General features: G+C 53.4%; 1 protein-coding gene across 1 annotated transcript in view; it reads right to left on the bottom strand.

Annotated features, from left to right (window-relative positions):
* Positions 1-17,492, bottom strand: part of NOS1 (nitric oxide synthase 1) — a 143,741-nt gene extending 126,249 nt beyond the window's left edge. The window contains exon 1 of the mRNA XM_037156291.2: positions 17,411-17,492. The gene's annotated coding sequence lies outside the window, so the exon portion shown is untranslated. The remainder of the gene's footprint in view (positions 1-17,410) is intronic.
* Between the last annotated feature and the right edge of the window lie 1,435 nt (positions 17,493-18,927).

Here is an 18,927-nt window from a genome sequence, read left to right on the forward strand (position 1 = left end):
CAAAGCGAAGGGTGCACTGCGACCCGGGCTCTGTGCCGGTGTGCGGGGCCTCAAAATGGGGAGGGAGGTCCGAATTTTTCAAAAAGCACAAAGGATAAAATAACCATTCTGCACATTCCTACTACCCGGCATTAACCTTGGCTAACATTTTGGCCTTCCAGCCTTTTTCCTAGACATTTGCTTTTTTTTTTCCTCCATAAATAGATTTTATATTTGAGAGCTGTTTCAGGTTCACAGTGAAACTAAATGGAAAATACAAATTCCCCTTGAGCCTCCCGCCGCCCCCACCACCAACATCCCCCGGCAGAAGGTGCATCGGTCAAGTTGATGGACCCACACTGACACGTCACCATCGCCCAGCATCCACGGTCCTTCCAGGTTCACGCTTGGTGTTGTACATTCTGTGGGTTTGGACAATGTGTGATGACAGGCGCCCATCATTTTAGCGTCATACGGAACAGTTTCACCGCCCTAACCATTCTCTGTGCTGTGCCTAGTCCTCCCTCCCTCCTGACCAGTCCCTGGCAACCACTGACCTCACCGTCTCCCCGGTTTCTCCTTTCCCCGAGTGCCCTGCAGTTGGGACCCAACATTAGGCAGCCTTTTTAAATCGGCTCCTTTCGCATAGAAATATGCATTTAAGCTTCGCCCGTGCCTTTTCATGGCTTGCCAGCTCATTTATTTCTCTTTAGCACTGAAAATTACTCCATCGTGTGAATGTACCCCAGCTTATTAATTCATTCACCTTGAGGTTGCTTCCAGATTTTGTCATTACAAATAAAGTTGCTCTAAACGTGGACGCGATATTTAAACTCGTTTGAGTAAATCCTGAGAAGTGCACATTGCTAGATCGTAGGGTAAGAGCATGTTTAGGTGTATATTTTTTCAGATGACATCGTTCATACGTGAATATACTGTTCCTCTAAAGGCATGCGGCTGTTTACTGAGCACCTACTATATGCAGCAGGTGTTTCTGCATTTTTGATAAAAATACCTTATGTCGCCCCCACAGCCGCTCTATGACACAGATATTACTAGCTCCATGTTGCAGACAAGGAAACTAGACCGGGAGGATTTAAGTAACTGGCCCACTAACACAACCTTGGGGCCAGGACTTGACCCTAAGCAGTCAGACTCCAGAGCCTATGCTCTTAGCCACTTCCCTTAGGGAGAAAATAGACTAATTTAGGCGAAGCTAAAGTCTCCTTTGACTATGGTCATGACCTTGGTCCCTCCCTAGCAATGGGAGAGCAAGGGCGTGGCTGAGGGGTGGCCGACCCTGAAAGCAGGCAGTGATGAGCTGCGCTGTCTGTAGAAAAGTTTGCAATGCAATCCAATGGACTCAAGCGAGCCTGCTTTTCATAACCACTGTGCACGGCCCATGCTAACCAAAGCCAGTGACCAGACATTCATCCCTGAGAAAGTATTTTGTTTGTCTCGATTCCAGACCCTTGCTGCACTGCATTGTGTTAAGGTTTAATAATTAGCTTTCATAGAGCCCATGTTTATTATTTATTCTTTAATGAACATACCATTCTCCCTGGAAGGGAATTCTGAGAACCAGCCCACCCCCTCCCCGCCGCCAGCTAGGCACTGGCCTCGGACACAGGCGGACTCAGCTCCCCACAATTGTTCTGCAAGTTCAAGAGCGCATAATGGTTTAGAACCGTTCACAGTCACTTCCGGCTCAGATTGTGTCTCTGGCCTCTGGGATGTAGGTTCTTGCTTTTAAACAGCAGATTCGAAATAAGCAGGGGCTACAAATGTGAAGAAACAGCACTTTGGAGACTTCTGTCATTCTCGGCCACCCCTTGGAGTGGCGTCTAAAATTTATTTATATTTAAAAAGCATGAAACGGAGGGCCAAGAACTAGGAAACTAGTTTTGTTTTTTGTGAAGCACAATTTTTGAGTTCATTTGTGATGTACTATTACTGAATTGGAACACACCTTTAAAATGGAAATTTGTTCTTCCAAAACTATTGGCTTAAAACCAAGGAACAAACCTATGAAAATAATACTATTACAGCATCGTCACTGAAAATGTTTTTGTCACATGCAGAAAGGAGTTAAAAAAATGATCTGTCCTGGGTATCAAATGTCCTCTAACCTCACTGCTCACTGAGTTTCCTGGTCTCTTTTCAGACTTGCTTTACATTGAGACATATAAATACATACACATATATGTTGATAAAGTATACAGAGCATTATTCTGTGCGTGTACAAATAGTTAAGTATACCTGAATATTATTACCACCTTTTATACCTTATTCTGTAACTTTCCTTTCTCACTCCACAGGCTGTGTTTAGACCTCATCATGGAAATGCTCGGAGACTAGCGCTGTTTTAAGCAGCTATACCCATCAAAGAGACTGCCCTTTCCCTTCCCGATCCTGCCCTGACTGGCATTCAGGCTGCTCCCAGTTGTTTACTATCATAAACAACCTGTTCTGAGCAGGAGTTTCAGAACTTGCAGGCGTGGCAAGGTCAGGGGCAGGCGGAGTTCACAGTTTAGAAGGCCCATCACGTGCCCTCCCGGAGGCCGTCTCGCTGTCAGCTCCTGACAGTCCGGGGTTATTTCCACCCTTGCCCTTTAGCAGGATGGCCCGGGGCCAGGTGAGGCCCCGGGTGCCTTTTTCATCTCACATAGCACTCCCGCATGGGTCCCGTGACCCCGTGGCCATCACCAACCCGGCACCACGAGGCTTGTGATCTGGGCTATTTAGGCAACTCCCCGACTGCAATGCGGGCGCGCGCACACACACACACACACACACACACACATGCGTGCACGCAGCCCTCGGTCACACACACGCCAGGGAGAGATTTCCAGGCCCGATCAAATGACTCTGCTCCGTGTTCCTGGCTGGCAGCTGGGGCCAGGGATCCCAGGGCTTCTCATTGTCCACACGCACAGCTTTTCCTTCTCCCCGCAAACACTCTCCTGGCCATTGTCCATGCCTGTGAGGAACACCAGGCGCACCCCAGTTCGAATCCTGGCCATGGAGAAACTTGCTGTGTGGCCTTGGGCAACACGCCTGAGCTCTCTGAGCCTTGGTCTCCCGGACCATACAAAAAGGATCATCGCCTACCTCACAGGAAAAATAACAGAACCACTCATAAAGTCGATTCCCACCTCCCCTTTATATACCTGTCTGCCCGCCCAGCTAGCCTGTGACATCTTTGAGGACAGGGACAGCATCCTGCTCACTGGGTCTCCAGGACACGGCGTGGAAGTGGGTGCTGGGCCACTGGAGAATTAACAATTGATACATGAAATAATTACAGCCACTCTGTGTTGGGGCCTTACTCTGTTGGGCACCATTCTTCTTCCTTTAAAAAAATTTTTTTATTTCTTTTTAGAGAGAGGGAAAGAGAGAGAGAAAGAGAGGAAGAGAAATATTGATGTACGAGAGGTACATTGATCAGTTGCCTCTCACACACCCTCAGGTGGGGACCTGGCCTGCAACCCAGGCATATGCCCTGCCCAGGGATTGAACTGGTGACCCTCTGGTTTGCAGGCTGGCACTCAGTCCACTGGGCCACACCAGGCAGGACTGGGCACCATTCTTTCCATGCATTTTCTCACTTAGTCCTTCTATGGCCAGATGAGTGGTCACTGTTATTTTTCCTGTGAGGTAGGTCATTGTCCTTATTTCATGGTCTGGGAGAGCAAGGCTCAGAAAGTTTAAGTGTGTTGCCCAAGGCCACACAGCAAGTTCCTCCAAGGCCAGGATTGAACTGGGATGCCCGCCCTCTGCTGGTGATACTCTCTAGTCCCTGCCATCTGTCTAGGTCAGGTTCAGGAGCTCAGAGATAAGACAGGCGTCGTTTTTATCCTCAGTTCTTAAGCCACATTAGAAAGCCTTAGGCCACTGCCATCTCTTGCTGGGGTTCCTGTGTGTGCCCCTCACTGGCCTCTGGCTCACTCTTCACTGCCGTCAGCCAGCATGATCTTTCTAAAGCACACATCAGAATTTATTTCCCCTCCCCACTGTCCAACCTCCATAACTTGTCTGACCCCCTGCTGAGCCCTTGACCCAGACCCACCTTTGTCTCCAAGTTCAACTCTCTTTACCATCCCCTCCCACTACCCACCCCCTAGCCTCCTGTCGCCAGTGCATCAGATTTAGGCTGAAGTTTAAGATCCGCAGCTCTCAGGAACCTACAACTGGGGGAGGGAGGTATAAAGGAAAGCAATTTCTAAGTATTCTCATTGAAAAAGGCAAAGGACAACAAGGACTAGATCTTTTTCAAATTGCAACAGCTCCCCCTGGCTCACCTGTCCCTGGGACGTCTTTTTCATAGAGCGGAATCATCCTCAAAACACTCAAGTACCTCACCATTCACTTATCTGAAGGAGGAAGAGGAGGAGGGGGAGGGGTTGAGGAGGCAGAGGAAGAGGAGGAGGAGGGGGCTTTCTGTCACCTGAGTTCTGGTGACATACTCGTGTCCTTGTACTCTGGTTCCAACGACTCATTGAAAACCACGTACTCTCTCTCCTCTCCTCCTGCCATCCTGTCTCCTTCCTATCTTGTTATCTGTCTGCTGACCACTTACAGAAGGGACACAGGCTCCAGGCCATTCTTGCCCTTTCTGAGTTGCTCTGCAGTCCCCTCCTTGTCATGGGTTGAATTGTGCTCCTCCTGCTCTGCCCACAATTCATATGCTGAAGTCCTCACCCCAGGACCTCAGAATGTGACTTTATTTGGAAATAGGGCAGTAGCAGATGTAATTAGCTAAGATGAGGTCACACTGGAGTAGGGAGGGGAAATGTGATATGACTGATGTCCTTATAAAAAGAACACCACGTGAAGCGAGAGACAGACAGACATGACGGGCGTAGAGGGAAGGGGATGTAAAGATGGGGAGAATGCCCCGAACAAGTCAAGGAGGCACCCAGAGCTGAGTAAGAGAGGCTCGGAGCAGAGGGAACCACGCCTGCCAACACCCTGATCTTGGACTTCCAGCCTCCCGGACTGGGAAGCGATAAATTCCAATTGCTTCAGCCACCCAGGTGGTGGGAGTTTACTCTGGCAGCCCCAGCAAACTCACACGTCTCTGGTTCAAGACAGTTAAGATCCCACAGCCCACGCGCACGGCCCATGCACACAGCAGGCTGCTACCACCTCTCGCATTTCCGAAGGGGGGCTGGGGCACCCAGAGAGATTAGTCACGCACCTGGGCTCCCCAGCACGTCCGGGCCTGAGCGGGGTTGGCCTCAGAACACCCCCAAGCTGCTCTTCCCTCCCTTCTGCTCCGAGGCATTTCCCACGCTCCGTGGGAGGACACACAGAGGGAAACAGTGTCCACAGCTAACGGCTCTAATTGGCAGGGGTTGGTCATTCATGCAACTCTCGAGGAGGGCGGCCAAGGCACCAGGAGGGGCCAGGGATTGAAGCCATCTGCTTCGGTGGGTCTTGCGGCCTCGTGTGTGGGAAGACATGGCCCCCAGGCTGTCCGCCGGCTGCTTCTCTGCCCATCAAAGTCACGGTGGGGGAAAACCCACAACGGCATTCCTTCCCGGAGACAAAGCCTCGGCGTAACCAATTTCTGGTGACTCCAAGGCCCACTGCTTTCTCCTAGGATTAGACAGCCTGGGAAGTGCAGGAACGAGACCGACCATCTAATTAAAGGGTGCCCATGAGCTGTCATCAACAGTGTCCCGCTATTCTCTGCCACCGTGAGAAAAACAGCCCACATGGCACTGACCAGGAAAATCTGCTCTGGAAACTTCAGACAGTTTTTAGGGGTGACGGGCTCAGGGAGGTCCGGTGCTGCATGCAGCCCACGCAGCGCGCCCACGGCTGGGAGCAGAGCACACTCGGTCAGGGTCATCATGGCCAGTCACCCCGCTGCGTCCCCTCTGGCTCAACAAAGACACTGTCTTACTGCACTTATCTTTGGGGCGTGACGAACAGCTGGCCCCAAGTCACTCGAATCCTCTCACTTTAGGACAACTCTTGGAATTAAAGGGACCCAGGCTGACATGCTGGCTCTGCCACTTACTGAACTATCTTGGGGGAGCAACTTCACCCCTCGGAGCCTCAGCATCTTCATCGGCTAAATGGGGACTACGGGTGGGATTGCTTCGTTTGGTGAAAATGCTAAGACATGGAAGAGGTTCTTGGAACATGGGAAATCTCCAAACGATGGTGACGGTGGCTCTGATCAATTCACAGAGAGACTTTGAAACCTGATCATCCACGGTCCCCTGGGATTTCAAACTCCAAGATCACTCACTACAACACTCATGCGGGTAATTGCATGACTTACACCTTGGCCCTGAGGCCAGGCAGGCTGGGCCTGGGCCCACAGTGGGGTGCCCACCTCCTGAGGTGGCTCGCACAACTTAGAGAGAGGCTCTAGCTGGCTCTAGGGGACTCAAAGGGGTCCCCTGCTGCAAAGGGATCATCTATGACAATAGTCTAGGCAGGCTGCTTACGCCCGAGGGCCAGGAGAAGCGACCCGGCATTTGCGGAGCCCTGCCACGTGCCAGGCTGGTTTGTGCTGTGCTAAGACTCACCACTGGGCAAAGGAGGCACCGGGACTCCCATTTCCCAGGTGAGGAAGCAGAGGCCCAGAGAGCTCACACTGAGGGACAGACACTGGACTCGGTCATTTGCCTGGCCCACGGCTGGCAGAGGCCTGGGATTCCGGCTCAGGCCCGTCTGATCCCAAACTGGGTCCCGTCCTTGGCACTGCGCTGCCTCTGGGGGAGCCAGTGGGGTGACTTAGAAATACAGGCCTGCCCTGGGGCAGAGCCTCCGCCCAGCCTGTGAACCACAGAACGCACCACACCGCAGTGTCCGAGGCCGCGGCCCGAGCCCTGCACACTTCTGTCAATACCCACGCTCAAGCGCGTGGAGGACCATCTCCCGGGGTAAATTCTCCAGCTCACCTCCAGGAGGAGTGCATTTCCCTCTCTGCCGTGTTCCCCTAGCACCAGGTTTAATCCACTCCTGGCCCTCTCTCATGGTCTGCTCTATGCTACGTCAAGACCACGCAGTTAGTAGAAGCCTGGGTCCTGGGGGAAGAGAGACTGCCACTCAACCAGCGACGTGACCTTGACTTATTCAGCTGGCCCCTCTGGGCCTCACTTTCCACATGGATACCTTGAAGCTAAAAGTACCCACCTCGCATCACAGGACAGAATCTTTTCCCTGCACTTTCTCCCATCAGGACGTCTGCTCCTCTCTCCCCATCCATGTCCTCGTCTCCTGCCACTCAGTGAGCGACAGCACTGTTGGTGGCTATTGTCGTTGTGTTGACATTATGGGCTGAGGGCAGGTTAACACCCACCGTCCCCTCGCTCTGAGCTCTGGGAAGGCCATGTCTGCTCCTCTCCGCATCCCTAGCACTTATTGTACTTGCTGGGGCACAATGTATTCTTAGGAAATGTTTGTCATTGAAAATAAACACAAAGAAAGCCCTGCTTACACCACTGGTAATAAACATCTAAAATTCAGAGCCCCAAAGACACCCCATAAAAGTCTGGGTTCCAGGGAGGGTCAGAGACGTTTTGAGTGACCATCTGCCGTGGGTTAAAGGGAGCTGGGGGAGGCTGGGATATGAACTTCCCCTCAAGACTGCACCCAATGGGGCCAGTCAAGTCACCCTACGGAGTTTCAGGATGAAAGACATGTGAAGTTTGTTCCCTGTGATCTTTCTTATTATTTACACATTTCTCGGGAATGAGATGATCATCTACCTTCCATCCTTCAGCCAGCAAACTTTTCACCCAGCTACATGACTATCCCATCTTTCCAGGTATCCATCCATCCATCCATCCATCCATCCATCCATCCATCCATCCAAATATCCACCCAGTTAGTCATTTATCTGTCTATCTGTCTGTCTACCCATCCATCCATCCATCCATCCATCCATCCATCCATCCAATTATCTATTCAATTATTCACTTATCTCTCCATCTATTCCCCCATCATCCATCGGCCTTCTATCCATGCCCATCATGAACGTGTTCACTGAACACTTTTTCGCTTTCAGGCACCACGCTAGGCATTTTTGTGACTTAACACTGGATAACATGGACCCTGCCTTCAATGTGCTCACATTTTACAGGGGGATGCAAACAAGTAAACAGCGACTCGATTCAGTACGGCACAGGCTATGCGAGGAATGCACGCAAGAGGCTGTGGGAGCATACAAGACCTAGGAGGGTCAGGTGAGACTTTCTGGCAGAGGTGACCTCTCAGCTGAAGCCAGAAGAACACGCAGGGGTTGCTATGAGGGGAGAAGCGCCTTCCAGGCAGAAGGAACAGCATGTGCGAAGGTAAGGGCAAGAGAAAGGACGTTGAGCTGGGGGATGATGCGCTGTCTGTCTGGACGATGGAAAGGAAAGCTGGAAGGAATGAGAGCATTGGCTCCAGCCCAGGGCCTTGGGCTGAGTTGGAGTTTGGGTTTCATCCCAGGAGATCGGGACACCTTGGATGGGTGTTAAAGAGACGTGAGTAGAGAGAGCAAGCTTTAGAAAGACCTTTTTGTTTTTTGTGTGTTTTCTTTTTTGCAAGAGATCTCTCTCCCAGAAATGGATTCATTTTCTGAACAGGAACAGCATGTGGGAGGCAAGTCATCAAACGCAGGAATGATACGAAAAAGCCTCCTGAAAGTCCGTCTTGCTGTCTCCTTGCCCAGAACCATTTCATGCCTGGCTGAACATCTCGTGATGCTGCAAAGGAGGGGAGCTAATCATTCAGACAGTCATTAATAGTCGCCCTGAAGATGCTTCCTTGAAGCTCTAGTGGGGAGTGCACCCCCAAGACCAGGAGAGAAGACCTCCCCTGCAAAACAATGGGCAATGAGGGTGCCGGGTAGAAAGAGGCGTGCCCTGTATTAGTCCCCTCCCTCCCCTGGTCCTGGAGGAGGCTGAGGGCTGCTTGCTCAGACAGGCAGCCAGGTGAGGGGGGTACATCTTATAAACCCCTGGGATACCAGAGAAACCTGACCAATCCTTGCTTTCCGGAAGCTTACAATTATAGTAGGTATACAGGACTTAACATAAAAAAAAAGAGTGAGTTATCAATATTGAAAATTCAGGAAAGGAGGGTGAGGAAAGGAAGGCGGAGCACCAACGTCTCATCCAAAATAGCGTGGAGTCAAGATGCACCGCCTGTCCTGGAGGGAATAAGAAATAAGAGTGAAGGCATGTCTGAAAGTTGCCAAGGTAACCAACGCGGACCTAAAAATAGTGATAGACCTCTGCTGGGAGGACGGGGTAGGAAATGTCAATAGATAAGGGGTAAGGTCAGAATATCAATAAATACCAACTATAAGCTCGGGGTTTTAGAGATCTGGAGATAACCATGGAATAAACAAAAACACAGAACCCCCTGGGAAGCTGCCAAGAGGAGAAGGGGCGGGGCGGGGAACTGCTTTCCAATGGAAGGCTTTCTCTCTTCTTTGATTATTTTTTAACATGCAAACAGATTCTGCACATTCAAACAGAGGTAAGACATCGCTGGTAGGGTGCGCGGAGAAAGAAAGGCAAATGCAGAGCAGTTAACGACATTGGATTGGGAGCGAGGGGTCGATGAACACAACTCCGAGAGGCCGTGCACTCGGATGGGAAAAACAATTACGTCTTTACTCAACTGAACGCTCGCTGAAGTTTAGCAGTTGCTCTTCTTACAGATAGAGGCAAAAAGCCACGTCGGCATTATCTGACCTGTGACTGGGTCCCCGATAGAGATCATAGGTGCTTGCCTATCACCTTACAATTGTTGCAAATATCTTGAGATATTTATTCGCCTCACTGTCTGGAAATACACTTCTGTTGGACTGACTCCTAGTTCCTCTGGTTAGTTAATCCATTAACAGAGAAACACACATGTTCCCATATCGCGTTTGTTTCAAGATGCATTTTTCTGTAATGACATTTCAGTATAATCAGTTCCTCAGCAAGCCTGTGTGTCATTTTTTGTGCCTTGAAAAAACTTGCTTCTGAGGACGGGTCTGCAGTCCTCACCAGACTGCCAAGGAGTGTGCGGCAGGAACCAGGGTGAGAACGGGCTTTCGAGAAAGGAGAGCGGCTGGTGGGTTAGGGCATTCGATCGAGTCTTCGCAAGGAGCAGGCGCCGCAGGTGGAAGGGACCCGGGCCCCAGATGGATGGGGCGGTAGACAGAGGCACCGGGGAGAGAGTGCTGCTCGTGGGCCCCAGGGGTGTCGCAGCAGGAGCAGCAGCAGCTGTAAGTTACTGGGCTCACAAGGTTCTAGGCGCTGGCTCAAGCCCTTTGCAGCCATCACTGCGTTTGCCCTTGACAATAACCACGGAAAGGTACCCCTGCTATTCCCCCTTTACAGCCTTGGAAACACAGCCCCAGACGTGTTTGGCAGTTGCAGGCCCCACAGCTCGTAAGTCACGGGGCCTGGATTCACCCTGTGGTCTTCCGGACACCCTCCTACCAATGTCACTCAGTCGTCCTCACTGCCGAGGGTGGCGGCAGGGCTGCTTCTCATGGAACTGAGGGACGCAACCCAGGACCAGACGCATCGGGCAAAGCCAAGCCCACATCCCGGGGAGTGTGGGAGAACCCAGCTGAGGCATTGCCTTGCCCAGCTGCCCGCTGATTTCTCCCTCGTCACCCCGACACCCCGGGGCTCTGGGAAGCCAGGTGTCTGGTCTCGCCTTTAAGGCCCAGCTCCTGCCTGATTTCCCTCTAGTACAGTGATTTGCAACCTTTAAAACAAAAATCTCATGGCGCACATAAACTAATTACTAAACCTCTGAGGCATACCCTGAGTAGTTTTGGCTGATCTGAATGAAAATATAGGTATAATTTTGATTCATTCATGCCAGACAGCTATTGTTGTGTTGGCTGTTGTCATTTTTTTTTTTAATTTGGCCATCTCAGGGAAAATAGGTCAGTGCCTCTGACCAAAAAGTTGGGTGTTGCAGGTTTTAAAAATTCTCACCACACATTTTGTTGAAAATCGCTGCCCTAGCCCATCATTTGGTTCTTCCTCCCCATTGTAGCCCCGAGAGCCCTGCTGGCATCAAAGCTTAAAGCCACCATAACCTCCTAGTGGGGCTCCCCAGTGCACTGCCTGCTCCCGCGATTGCTGAATGCACATGAACTTCAGTTCCCAACACTGGGGGCCCGGGCAATGGCTCACAAAATGTTCACGTTACAAGCATTGTCACTGTGTTTTTACTCATACGACATCGCCATCGGTTTCCCCTGGATGTGCCGGTAGCCATATTATCACTGCGAATGGCCACACCTTCCCAGTGACCGTCCTGGTGGGAAGGCTCCTGGGCTGAGCTGTGACACTCTAATTACAGCTTGATAATGAGAACAGCCGTGGACATGACACGGAGATGAGCCTCTGCGTGTCTGGTGAGGCTGAAAGCTAGGACGCCCTGCAGTGCAGGTAGAATTCGCAGCAGTGAGAGGCGGAGAGAAAATCCAGTCACCTCGGTCCCCCCGCCCCCCCGAGGCTGGTGGAAATCCCAGGGTGTGCAAAACTGCATGGCCCATGGCAGACAAGTTTTGAATTTGTATTTGATGTGTTTTGCAGTTGGGATTGTATTTAATTTGTGGATCTGTTTTGGCTTTAGGGTAATGTAAGTGTGAAGGACTCACACCTGCTGTTTTGCCACATTTAAGCAACAGCACCATAAAGATATTTCCTGGCAACGACGAGAGGAAGGTGTCTGTGAAAATATGTGCCCTCTGCTTCACATCTGAGGCCTAGACTGTGTGGCTCGGTTGGTTGGAGGGCCATCCTGTGAACCAAAAGTTCGCAGGTTCGATTCCCAGTCAGGGCACATAGGTGCCTAGGTTGCAGGTTTGGTTCCCTGTGGGGCACGAATGGAAGGAAACACCATCAGCTCAGCCTGCCGAGCAGGTCAGGTGGGTAGAAGAAGGCATTTTGGTCCCCGAGTCTGTGGGAACTGCTGGCTGGCAGCTCGGCCAGCTTCCTTAGGACCAAATTTGTTTTCTCTGCTTTTGGAGTTTGGCTCTGAAAATCTTTGGTCTTTATTTGCAAGGGTTTGTAAGCATTAAATGTCTCCTGGTAACGCAGTGTTCTGGGGTGTCGTGGTGAGCATCGCAAACCCATTTTTTCCCTAACAGTGTTTTCTTGGATAATAAACTCCACTTTGATTTAAACATTGTTATAAGAATTTCCCTCTTAAGTGAAAAGTGATTTTTAAAGTGCATTTGGCAGGGGGGCCGAGGGATGTGTTAATGTTATAGCCTCATTTATTCCTAACAAAGTGGAACAGAAGGGGGACCTAGGGGGGAGAAATGGGATAAAGAGAGAAAGTGATAGAATCGAAGGAGAAAAGAAATAATATCATGAGTCCTGTGGGCTCTGAATAGGCGCCTTGTCCTGTGCGGAAGCCCTTGAATTAGAAGAGGCACGGAAATCCGTAGTCGGAGCCCATGTCTGGCCAGAGGCCAGTGGCTGTGACTTAGGCACTGCCCACCATCTCCCCCAGGCCTCAGGGCCCACATCTGTCAAGTGGGGTGAAGCCGTCTGCAAAGGGCCACTGTGAGGGGCCCAGGGATAAAGGACGGAGCCGTGCAAACTGCAGAGTGCGGTGCACGTGTGAAGCGGGGCTGTTATTCGGGCAAGAAGAGAGTGGGAGGGAGGCTGGGCTGCATGTGCTTCAAGACTCTCATGCTAAGGCCCCGGAATTGGAGGGAAAATTACATGATGCTTGTATATAGGAACACATGATCACAGATGCAGACACTGACACACATACACACCCTCAGGCACACTCACGCACAGATGCACACTCACACAGTCCTCCACACTGTCTCACGCACCCTCACATGCACCCATACAGGTAACACATGTGCAAACTCATTCATAAACACCCTCACACGCCCATATATATACCATGAAGCACACATGTTCTCACACACATGTTCCCACACAACTCATCATCCACACCCCCACAGATGCTGCCTCACACACACACATGCTCACACGCACACAAGCCCTCAAACACATCCTTGCACATATGCAAACCGTCACACGCACACACCCTCACACACACATCGTGTTCTTCCAATTCGACGGCCACTGCCCGAGATCCACACCCCCACCCTTCTCAGCTGGATTCTGTTGAAGCTGAGCATGTGCTCTGTCCGTCCCCCAGCCCCCAGCCCTGCCTCCAGGCCTCTGCAGTTGGGGGCACCCCCGTTGCCCAGGGGAGATGCTTTCACCTTCCTGAACCCTTGGCGATGCCTCTGTTTCTGTCCCCTGTCCTTAGCATACGATGGCCACACCATGAACTTTGAGCTCCATGAATAGAGCGGTCCCTTCTGTTTCATTGACAATGCGTCCTCTGTGCCTGGTGCATAATTTGTGTTCAAGAAACACTTGTTGGATGGATGGGTGGATGGATGGATGGATGCATGTGTGAGACTTGGAGGAGGGGGTCTGGACTTTGGGACCGAGGTGTGGGGGTTGGGGGCTGGGAGGCTGCCCAACTCCAGCTCTCAGCTAAGCCCCAGGCCCTCCCCAGGCCAGCTCTGCCCAGTCCATGCATCCCATGGTCCCTCCTCCTGTAGGACACACAGGATGGGTCACGTTTGGGACCTGCCACTGGCAGCCGTCTTGGGCTCTCTTCCTGGAGCCGTCCGCCTCTGGAGTTCGCAGGGGAGGGCCCGGCTTACTCAGGAACAGCGACGCCTTAGGACCTGGGCCAGCCTCCACACGCCAGCACTGCTGTCTGCCTCGTCACCACGTGCCGGCAGCCAGGCCACAGGACTCGCACACAAACCCTACCGACCCGTCTAGGCGGGAGACCCAAGGAACACCTGCGCCCCGGAACTGCACGAACTGAGGCTCTGGGAGAGAAGGAATTGGCTGGAGGTCAACAGACAGCAAGTGGTAGAGATCAGGTTTGAACCCAGGACCCAAACTCCTCAATTTCTTGTCTCCTGACTTCCCACATTGGAGCCTGGAGCTCCCTCCTCAGCTCCCTCTAACCCGGGCTTCTCAGGCGGGGCAATTTGCCCTTTATATGATCCTCACCTGCCCACCACCTAGCTCCCCGGCTGGACCAGGAACTACTCAGGGGCGATTTTGGTCCCTTGCCCAGGTGGCCCTTGCCAGGCCAATATGCCCATTCACCAGCTGCTGACCTATTTTTTTCTGGAGAACTGCCTTACGTAAGGACATCGGTTTGCTGGGAGAATTGCAACACCCCTCTCCCCATTTGGGGACAGCCTGAGTTGGTGACTGGCTGACATAAAAATACCAAGGGCTTGCCCCCTCGTGGCAGATGGGGTCAACGCTGTCACGCAGCTCAGGCTCCAGAAGCCCTCACACGGTCAGGCCGTGGCATCTCCAGCAGAGACCCCAGCCCTGCTAAGTCCCTTCTAGAAAGCCCCTTCTAGAAAGCGCTCCTTCTAGACACCACAGGCACCGAATGCCACCTGTTAGGCTCTGCTTCCAGAGAACCTGAACTCACCTGTTCGCCGTGGTGACCCAGACCAAGTGGCCCGTAAGGAGCTTCACATGCATTTACCGATGAATAAGCCACAGGTCCTGCCTTCCCTCCAAGCCTCTGCTCCACTCCCTTAGGCCTCCTGGGTCAGGCCATGCAGAGGACCAGTCCTCAGCCAAGGGGAGGAGTGTGGTTTTCCAGCATCACCACAGCATCCCTAGAGCCTAGTCCAATGCCTGACACAGAGCTGGAGCATAGTGAATATGTGTTGAACGAACGAATGAATGAGTGAGTGAGTGAATGAGCGAATGAATGACTGAATGAATGAATTGATGGATGGATGAATGAATTGATGGATGAATGAATTGATGGATGGATGAATGAGTGAGTGACTGCCTCATCCTCCCCCTTCCCAGATGTCTGCTCTTCTCAGTTCCTATCCAGTTCCCCTCCAAACCTTCAAGGCCACTTCAGCCGTCACCTGCCAGGGATTCTCCCCTGCCCTGCTCACCCTGGCTGGCTTTGACTTCACACCAAAGTGCTTTGCCAGCTGCCTGCACACCTCTGGGCTGCACCGAAGGACCTCAGCAGCCCTCAAGGGCAGCAGGGGATGAGAGAGAGGCTGGGCTGTTTAAGACCCCAATCCTAGCGCCACCCAGAACCTTTGATCTAGTTCCATGAGGTTTGTTTGAGCAGAAGCTCTTTGTAGCTGCGAAGACTAAACAGTCCTCTGCCGTCCTGCATTTTTTATCCACCCACCTACCCCACAAAGCATGGACACAAAGCATGATCTCCCTCAAGCTGCCCCATCCAAAATTTGGGTCCCCATCTAATTAGAAACTCCTTGCAAGTTTTAGCCTAAAGGTTAAAAGCACGGGCTTTGGCATTGGAAAGGCCTAGGCCACATTATTAGCCACCCTCCGCCTCAGTTTCCGTAGCTGATCCGCGGGCCAGGAATGAGGGTCCATCTGAGAGTTGGGCAAGAATTCCGCCACATGCTCAGCACAGTGCCTGGTTCGTGGCAAATGATAAACGGCACCTTCCAGTATTTATTAATTTCCCGAGCAAGCGCTTTGGGCTTCCTTGATAACCACTTAAAGTTGTCATGCTGTCCTGTGTCCCAGGAAGTTAAACCGTGGCTGTGTGTGAGGCCCATCCAGTCCTGGTGTGCATATTTCCCAGAGAGCCGAGAGGGGACAGTGTGGTCGGGGCCGCTGGCTCGAGAGGAAGCAGCTCCTTCCGGGTACTCGGGCGGCTTAATTATGCCTGCGTGGCTTCATAGGGCCCTCGTCTCTTGCTGCAAAGGGACCAGGGAAGGGCCCCCAATGCCCCTCTGCTTCTTTAAGCATCTGGCTTTCTTCTAGATCCAGACTCAATGAGTACAGACAGAGGGGAAAGTTAGTTCTCAGATGCGCTGGTGAGTCTGCAGCCCACACAGAACTGGGTGCACAGCAGATGCTGGGTCCCTACTGCGGGGTGAAGGCAGGCATAGAGGAATGAATGGTTTTGAGACCCGCCACGAAACCGTAGATGTCTCTCCATCAGCGCTTTTGAGTGATTGGAGGAATTCTAGGTTCACTATCACATTTCCGGTTGGGAGCCCGAGCTCTAGCCCGGAGAAGGCCCTAGACGAATATTTATGGCAGAAATGAGCCAGAGGCACTGTTTCCCAGAGAACAGCGGGGCTTCCGCTGTGGTTGCCTGCCACCTTCCACTTGCCCCAGACTCATGAACACGGGTACCAGGGACCAAACCCTCGAGTTCAGCCACTGGCCTGGCTTAGTCTCGGCCACATGGGGAGGATGGGGCCTGAGGAACAGAGCAAGGGTCCCCAGGGGGCACCATGGGGAGACCCTCTGGCTGGGCTGCCAGGGAGTTCCCGAGTGCTGCCCTCAGTAGACACCCACCCCCAGACTGCAAGCGATCCAGGGAGGCTGCCAGGGAGCCTTCGTCGGCACGGCGCTGGCATCCACACAGCCACACGCAGATGGTGACACGTGGCTGTGCCCTCCTGGACGCCGGGCCTCTGCTCCCAGCCCATCCTTCCTCACCAGTCAGCACGTTGGAGCCACGCACAGAAGGGGCCTCCCAGCTGATCCTGCTTATCTCCCAAATGCACCCCAGGAGGCAAGATACAGAGACACACACCCAGCACTGCCCCGCTGCTCCACTTCCCCAGGCCCCGCCAGCCCCCCCCCCATACCTTGTCTCTGCCTGAGCAGCTGGTGGCCACAGACCACGTCGTGGCACCACCACGAGATAACAGCACCCTGGCACAAGGGACCCCTTTCAGGGACAACAGAACCCCTGCTAGCCAGGAGCCAAGGCCCAGCATTCAGAGCGCACGCCCAGAGACAAGTCACCTCGCTGCTTGGAGGTGCTGGAGCTGTCTCTCTCTCTGACCCCCCACCTCGACTTGGTGCCGTGGGCAGGCAGCTGCCCCCTCCTTTGCCACTGCTGGGACTGACATCTCACCGGGGACCAGGAGGTGGCTCACACCCTGCAGGGCTGCCCTTCAGGGCAGCAGCCTCTTCTCAGCTGTTTGCTGCAGGGGCCTCGTGCCAGCCCACCAAAAGGGCCACCCGGCAGCATGAGCTGGCAGGTTGGAGGACGTGGCCCTAGATGCAGGGACAGGCCGTGCACAGAACTAGCTCCACTGGGGACGACGAGGAGACAGTTGAGACTCTACAGCCTCCATCCGGCCGGCTGGGCCTTCATTTGTCCATCGGGTCCCCTTTAGCCACACAGTAGGGGGTGGCCCCTGCAGCTGTATGACCCTGGGAGGGGGACAGTGGACTGGCACTAGGTCCCCTTGGGTTCCCTTCAAGTAAGGCCGGGGTGAAGGGGGTCAGAGATGCGGGGAGGCCCCATAACACCCACAGGGGAGAAAACCGCACGATAAGCCCCCTCCCCGCGATGCCCAAGCTGGGCACATCAGGCCCCACTGTCTGGGGAGCTGAGCCCCCGCCCGGGTACTCACTGGCTCCGCCGAGGCCTCCCCTTGGCGTGGTGGCTGCCGCCCCTCTCAGGCAATGCTCCCCATCTGGAGAGGCCGGCGGCACTAATCAGCCGCCCTGCGTGGTGCGCCGCGTGGCTGGGGTTTAATTGACACCAGGTGGCCCCTCCCCAGGGGCAGGCAGGGAGGAGGCTGTGCTGGGCTGGGAGGCAAAGCCCTGGGTGTACCCAGGCCTGGCCGGTTCAGGCCTCCTCGGGGGAGACGAGGCCGGCCACCCCCCTCCTCCCCTCCCGCCACCACCTCCACGGCACACCCAGTCCCACTTTGCCGGGCCCTGACCTTTCTTTCATTTCACAGGCAGCAGCGGCGGCAGCGTCTACCCAGGAGGAGAGTGGCTCAGGTTTCCCCACCACCCCAGCTGGCCGGGGGCAGCCAGGAGGGCCTGTGCCAGGCCCGCGGAGCCCGGCTGGACCTGCTGGGTCCCGAGGAGGGTCACCGGCTGCTGTCACAAAGGAACCTCCCAACCATCGTTTATCAAACACTTACTCTAAGCCAGGCTGCACGACGCCCACACTGCCTCCCACTGAACCTCTCGGGCCCGAGAGGTGGGGGTTTACGAACCCCGGTGTGCAGATGAAGAAACGCTGGCTCAGAGCGGCCAGCTGTTCCAGGTGTGCGGGCAGCTGCGGGGCTGCAGTGGAACCAGAGAAAAGACCCCTCTGCTTTCTAGGCCATCGTTTTTTAGATAAGGAAACTGAGGCTCAGAGAGAGGAGAAGCTAGTTCTTAAGGCCACACAGCAGAGTGAGGAATTCGGATTTGCCACCAGGGCTGTTGGGCCCCGCTGCCAGGAAAGCCGAAGCGCACCGCCGGAGCATCGGCCTCCCGACTCACACGTGTCCCTGCTTACATTAGGGCTCCACGTTTGAGTCATAGCTGGGGGTTGGCGAAAAACACATTAAAAAATTGGACCTGGAGTCCGAAGACCTGCGCTGAACTTGCTGTGTGACCTTGAGCAAGTTACTCTACCTCTCTGTGCTTTGCTGCAGTGAACACCAAAGGGAACGCCGAGTTGAAAGGGCTGTGTGACTGGGACTCCCCAGGCAGGACGGGGGAGGGCCAACGTGGTCCCTATCCCGCCTCAGTAGCCCTTCTGAGAGGTTCCTACCCGGCCCTCTCTAGTCACTGCCAGAGTTGACAGGACCCAGCACTGAAGAGCAGGTGCAGGCTCTGCAGTCACAGACCCAGGTTCGAATCCTGCCTCTGTGCTTCACCTGCCCCATGACCCTCATTCAGAGGTCACTTCGCCTCTCTAGGTCTCAATGTTTCCTCTCCAAAATCTTCTAAAGACCACTGCCTCCCCCCTGGGCTGTGTGAGGACAAATAAGAAATGGCCAGCGTCTGCCTCGTGACTCAACATTACTGAGCACCTACTATGTATGGGCCACTGAGCTGGGGTGTGATGGTGGACAAAATCATCAGTCACTAAATGAACAGATAATAAATGAACAAACACACAGATAAAAACATCATTTCTTAGAGT

The sequence above is a fragment of the Artibeus jamaicensis genome, unplaced genomic scaffold, assembly GCF_021234435.1.
Source record: "Artibeus jamaicensis isolate MK-2021 breed Jamaican fruit bat unplaced genomic scaffold, CSHL_Jam_final contig_525, whole genome shotgun sequence".
NCBI lineage: Eukaryota > Metazoa > Chordata > Mammalia > Chiroptera > Phyllostomidae > Artibeus > Artibeus jamaicensis.